This window comes from Staurois parvus, unplaced genomic scaffold (assembly GCF_062004578.1).
Source record: "Staurois parvus isolate SC_StPar_1 unplaced genomic scaffold, SC_StPar_1.0 ptg000087l, whole genome shotgun sequence".
NCBI classification, from domain to species: domain Eukaryota; kingdom Metazoa; phylum Chordata; class Amphibia; order Anura; family Ranidae; genus Staurois; species Staurois parvus.
In genome coordinates this window covers 11,013,855-11,020,918 of record NW_028317883.1, presented here as the reverse complement: position 1 = coordinate 11,020,918, position 7,064 = coordinate 11,013,855, and positions in this window count along the sequence as shown.

The window sequence follows — 7,064 nt, the reverse complement described above, 5'->3', positions numbered from 1 at the left end:
TGGTTTGTGGCAGGTATACAAACACTATCTCTTCAAAAGTTTGGAACCACCCAGAAAAGTTATCAGAGATTATAGTCAAAGCAATGACACTATTATAACATTATTTTTTATTACCTACATACTTGTTTTATGTTATTGAAAATATGCTTAATTTTCAGAAATTACAGCTTTGTAAGCTTTAGTCAGTTTTGAAAGATATTAAAGACAAAATGCAACCCACAACTTCTGTATCTCTTCACAGAGCGTGTAGACCTTTTTCTTTTTCCAAAAGTAGCTTTTTCAATAAAAGCTCTATAGGTTGGAAATCTGGTGGTTGTGCCACCTATTCCATCAATGACGGTACTCCAGCTTCCTGTTTTTTTCACCATATAGGTTTCGTATATCTTATTAGAAGCATGTTTCAGAACATTGTTTCATAACATTGTCCTGCTGCATGATGAAATAACATAGGAAAATTGAGTGGTGTCCTCTCTAGTTCATGATTATGCACATCCTTTGATTTACTACACATCTCATATATTCTTCCATGTGATCCAAACACCTCAGACTCATCTGTTGATAATACTCTTTATTCATCATTCACCAGCCAAGATCTGTGTTCTTTCAACCATTTTAGCATGGAGAAATCACGTAGGTGGTAGCATGTTTCATGGCCAACACATATCTGGAAAGCATATTCAGCAACCTTGTTTTAAATATACATTTAGATTTTAAATGAATCAGCTTTTCAGTAATTCTCTTACTTGGATATGAATTATTGGTGTTTAGCCCCTTGCCCACAAACCGCTATGTCTGCACTGCTTATCTTGTCCTGCAGAATGGTTGAAGAATTATCTCCTTGTATGCCTAGATTACAAAGGAATATGTCAAGTCAGCAAAGTCAGTCTAAACAGTGGCAAGGAACAGTATGCTACAGCTTAGTACCTGGCCACTTACACTCTTGCTTTTTTATTGGCAGCATGCCACCCATGTCACCATGCAATGACATTCCCTAGCAAAGGAGCATGTCTAGATAATCCCAATGCCCTTGAGCTAATGGCTACCAATTTTATTTGTATAGTGCTGTAATTTTGGCCCACCTGTGAAACATAATATTTTTTTAGCTAGAGGGCAGCCCTGAGCAGCATCATAAGGGACTTTAAGCCTAGTACACATGATCGGAAAGTCGTATGAAAAATACCGCTTTTGCAGTGATAAAATAATAATCTGATCATTAGTGCACAGCTTTCGGCCAAAATTATTCGAAGGGACAAGCACAACATTTTTTCTTGTACGATACCAGATTGTATGATTTTCGTTTAATCAGAACAGTTTTCGCCTGAAAACACAATACAAATACAATACATCACTTTCACACTTTTATTCTGTCGTACAAGAATTTTCATAGCTTTAGTAACCTCTTCATTTTCGATATGAGACTATCATGCAAAAGAAAACAAAATTGGACAATCATTCATCCGATATTCTCATCGTGTGTATGGGGCTTTAGGCAGACTTGTTATCTACAATGCCAGTGGTAACAAAAGGTCTGTTACAATAGCCCTCATGTATGTGGCGCCTAGAGTTGAACTTTAAGTTCCAGCACAAACAAGTTATAATTTATTCACAAACTTAGCCATTATACAGCTACAGTCCAGAAAATAGGCTGTATGGGCTGTCATTTATTTTGAGGCCAGATGGAAAGAGAATGCATGGGGTAAACACACTGGAAAGGAATTAGCCAAGTCTCCACTGAGACACATTAGGGCAAGTATTAAAGCATTATTTATTTGTGAACTTGCCAACTGATCTATTATTAAGAGGGAAAATGCTTTCTGCTACAAAACTATAAAAATATAATGATCTTTCAAAGAATTTACACTAAGACATTTAACAAACTGCTAGCATTATTGATAGTGCTTGATTAGCAGATTCATAAAAATAGTGTGGTATAATTACTGTTTACTCAGCTGAGTACAGTAAATCATGGATGAAAGAAATACAGTCTGCCATTACTAAATCCTTTCTTAAAATGTTATTTGCATAGCAGTTATGCTGACCCACTTGTAAGGGGGTGTTGGTACACTTTTCTGAGGGTGGTGCCCTCCTATAACTTTTATATATTATGTAATGTGAGAATTTAGGAGCTTGGGCAGAGCAGTGAGAGAGAGAGGAGGCAATTGTGAAGTTGGCCCCCATAAGACTGGCTGGGGCCTTAGTTGCAATTATTTGTCCCTATAAACAATCAAAGGAATGTCTGGAGAGGTTCTGGTACCTTGGTTGGGAGTAACAACAGGGACAGGAGGAATATACCCATCCTGGTAATGTACTAATAACCGCTGCCAGACTGAAAACTGACTGGACTTGTCTCTTATTGTTACTGGTGGCCATTTCCAACAACTGGTATCTGGTTTGGATGGGAAGATCTCAGGGAAGAGTTTTGGCATGGTAATGTACATGTGGTGGTGATTTGTATTTGCTTCCTCTGGATGTGGGACCCATTATAACACTGAAACAAGGGCAGGTGACCTGTTAGTGGTACCTGGAATGAAAAGTTGGCCTTGGCTCTTGGCCTTGCCTACACCCTAACTTTAAAACTTAGTGAAACACTAACCCAGAAAAAGTATACAAATTGGGCGAGTCAAGAAAATGTTAGAAGATCGTATATACTATATATTTCTGGCCATTGAGTCAAACGATTGAAGCCAGGTTAGCCTTTTAGCATATTTAAAAGGAAAGGTTGAAAATGACATTCTTGATGTTTCTCTCATAACAGCTTTCCTTGAAACAAGTATAAATATATATATCGACCTGTGCTGATAAGAACCACAATAGATAATCAATCAACCTGTGCTGATAAGAACCACAATAGATAATCAATAATTAAAAATGAGGTGTAAAACATATAACAGCTGAACACAAAACCCTGATACTAGGCAATCAACAATAAATACATAGAAGTGCAGCGCTTAAAAAGTTACAAATAATCATACGAAAACAGTGAAAAATGTGTCAAAAAATAGTCCATCCAAAATAAAAAGAAAAGAAAAGTCCCAGAGGCTGTGATGAAACAAAAGAAAACCAAGGACAGTTGTCATGTCACCAACCACTACTACAGAAGGCTTACCAGAAAGGCATGACCCACTGTTATGCAGGCCATAGACGGGTCGTTTATCAGCCAAATTTTCGTCCGCACGAAACATTGGCCGATGGCTGTTTTTCGCAGATCTTCACATTTATTTTTATCGCTCATGCCGGAAAATCCATGAAAAACGGCCCTTTTTCGTGGACATTGGTGGCAGCATCGGCAACGGGGCCAACCAATTTTTCGTTTATCGGCCAAAAATTTGGCCGATAAACATCCCATCTATGGCCTGTCTTAAGAGTGGTCAATCACGCTTTGTTAAACTATCCAGAAAGCCGGTCACTCGAATCCTCCTCCAAATCACCAAAACAGCAGATAAGGATCTTCCAAACAATAGACTTTAATTAGGATAGCTAAACCATTCAGGATATGGCTTGGACTCGTAGTGGAAAACATGCAAAAGAAAGAACGCTCCACAAAATGGCCACCGGCCGTTGGCGCATGTGCAGTAGTGTGTGTGCATGGCTCCACCGTACTCGTTTTGTCACAGGTAACGTCATCAGAAGAATGCTTAATTGTTTAGCAGCAGAGGCATTGGTAGTAAATTATGCTAGTAAAGGCAGTGCAGACTCAGTTGGCGTAAAAGTGTAAAGAAAGGCAGGATATGTGGAACAAGCACAAAATGAGTGCATGCACTTGCAAACTTGTAATTGGTTGAATGGAAGAACCTCTGGAAAAGTAGCACCAAACAAAAATCACAAATAAGGATCACAAATTGCTTATTTTCAAATAGGACCTTTACAGTCCACTACCGAGGTGTACAGAGATGGGCGAAACTTGAACATCAAATTTTCAATGACCATTGGCATCTAAAAAAGTTATGGAAACCTTAGCAATTGTGACAGTGCTGGGTCCTGCCACTGTGTATAAAAAAAAGTAAAGATTACACAGGGTTCTCAATGACGCAGATTGAGGAGCTCCGGAATATTGATTCTGAATGGAGAAAGGTTTTTTTTTTTCAATTTTCTCCAGGATTTGTAATTCCTGGATTGGGTTCTGAAGTTTAGCAGCTTCAAAGAGTTTTGGTGGGGGGAGAAACCTCTAGCCCTGTGTCTGGGTCTTCCGCAGACCAGCACCCTTATAATTAAGGGTGTGACAGTAATTCAGGGCTTCACCCTCTCCAGTAGTCCATGGGTCTTCAAGGGAGCAACCATAAGGATACAATTCTGCACAGTACAGGTGAAGGCCAGAGAAGCAGCGTTGTAAGAGAGAGAGCTGGGATTGCTGAGGGACCAAACCAAGGGCCTAAGCTTGAGGCCTGAGCAATAGTGCTGCCAGAGCGAGACAGGAGGCAACTGTTATTTTTCTGTGTGTTGCTTGCTTTATGATTAAAGAGAGGGTTTATCCAGTTCTTTTTCCAAACAGATAGCTAATCAATCCCAATCCCCTGCATAAAAAATGGGTATATTGACATCTCAGATGACACTAAAATATACTTTTTACTGCTCTGTCTGAATTGATGAAACCTTGCCTTCTTCAGCACTCCTTCTGCTACATAAAGCTAAGTATACATTATATGGAGGGCACAGAAAAGAAATGGGCACAGGAAATGTACTAATGTGAAAATGAAGGCTGTTGTTTTCTCTGGCCTAATTAAAAATGTATAAAAGAACAGAAACCCACTCAGCAGATTTATCAAAAAGCTTAAGAATATATTACAATGTGTTTATCCAGGATTTTCTTTTGTCCTCCCTTTCTCATGCCAGATCTCTTTGTCATTAGAACATTCCATCTAGAGGTGTATATTATGTGGCTGTATCTCATCTAAGGATTTATTTTATAGAGCTGCAATATAATAAGTACCATATTTTTTGCTCCATAAGACACACTTTTTTCCCACCCACAAAAATGGGGGAAAATGTCTGTGCATCTTATGGAGTGGCCGGCCCGGTATTCCCACCGCTGCCGTGTTAGAATACCGGGCCGGCCGCTCGACTCTTCTGTGTTCCTCGGTCCTACCTGTTCCTTGGTCCAGCGCTGTCCTCACGCTTTCCTCTCCCCGGCGCCAGCATCTTTAGTGTGGGCACCCAGCTGTGACAGCTTGCGGCTTCACAGCCGTGTGCCCCAGTGCGCATGAGCGAGAAGCACTGCGCTTTTTGAATAGTCCGGCAGTCTTTTGGGACTTGTCACATGTCCCAGAAGACGGGGAGGGAGGACAACTCCACGGAAGTGGAAGCGGGTACCTGTCAAATTCGGGTAACCGCTCCCCCCCCTGCTCCCCAAAGGTCCGCAGTCTCTGGTCATCTCCTGTAGTACGTCCGCAGTCTCTGGTCATCTCCTGTACTATGTCTGCAGTCTCTGGTCATCTCCTGTACTATGTCTGCAGTCTCTGGTCATCTCCTATACTACAACCGCAGTTTCTGGTCATCTCCTGTACTACGTCCGCAGTCTCTGGTTATCCCCTGTACTGTGTCCGCAGTCTCTGGTCATCTCATGTAGTATGTCCACAGTCTCTGGTCATCTCCAGTACTGTGTCTGCAGTTTCTGGTCATGTACTGCACTGTGTCCGCAGTTTCTGGTCATGTACTGCACTGTGTCCGCAGTTTCTGGTCATCTACTGTACTGTGTCCGCAGTCTCTGGTCATCTCCTGTACTGTGTCCGCAGTCTCTGGTCATCTCCTGTACTATGTCCGCAGTCTCTGGTCATCTCCTGTACTATGTCCGCAGTCTCTGGTCATCTCCTGTAGTATGTCTACAGTCTCTGGTCATCTCCTGTAGTATGTCCGCAGTCTCTGGTCATCTCCTGTAGTATGTCCGCAGTCTCTGGTCATCTCCTGTAGTACATCCGCAGTCTCTGGTCATTTCCTGTACTATGTCTGCAGTCCATTGGTTCAGAATATTTTTTTGTTTTCCTCCTCTAAAACCTAGGTGCGTCTTATGGAGCGAAAAATACGGTAAGCTGTAGCATTCTGAGAAATTGCTCTGTTTTCTTAGTTCTGACTGGTTTATATAATCCTTCATTCTTCAAGAGAAAATGATACAAGGCTCGTAATTGTATAATCATTTGCTTGCCAAACTAATAAAAAGAATAAATTCATAAAACCAGTTTAAGTCGAGCCGGTAGGAAGCCTCTTGGTTAAGGCAAATGTAAACCCAATCACTAAACCCTAGCATCTCAATATAGCAGCACCATAATATGTGAATATTAAAATTTGCTTATTATTTAAAATCTGCAGCATTCAATAAAGATATACTTGGTGACCCTGCCATTAAGTTCTGTGTTCAAGCACTTCCTGTTTTGGGTAAACAAGTGTCTCAAATTTGTAAATGTAAGCAGGTGCTTTCAAATGGTTAAGCTCTGGTTCACACTATTGAAATCGAATTACAAATCACAGCTGTCAAGCACAGCATCCAGTCTGAACCTAGATAAAGATTTTCCACTGTTTTTGTTCATGCTCTGAGGTTACTCAGGTCAATTGTGTTTATGCGTTCAGACCAAATGTTACAATTTATTTCTCTGCAACATTTGTGCTTGGTTGACCTTCTAGGTTGGTGGATCTCAGAAGGAAGTGTTAATGCTGCTGGCCCGGTTTCCCACTCTTTTTTTATAAGGTTACTGTCCTCTACAGGTCATACCATATAAAGAGGGGCCTATTTGTGGTCCAAGAGGTTGGTTGAAAGGCTGTCAAGATGTAGCAGTTACTCTGTTGGTCTCAGCTTCCTTCTGCAAAGTCCAGTATCGGGGTTCCCAATCGGGTCTGAAACCTGATGGACTTCTAGCTGCCAGTCAAGGATTTACTGCCTTTTTTGGATTACTGCCAAATCATGAACTCTAATGGATTAACTTGCTTCCTATGTGGATTGACTGCCTAAATGGACTCTTACCTTGAAAGCATTGCTTTATGGACTTTGCTGCTAACTCAGGTATGACTGCTTCATGGGCACTTAGAGAACTGTGCAGGAAAGTGTGTGGAAGATGTCTTTGAGAACTGTCCGTTTG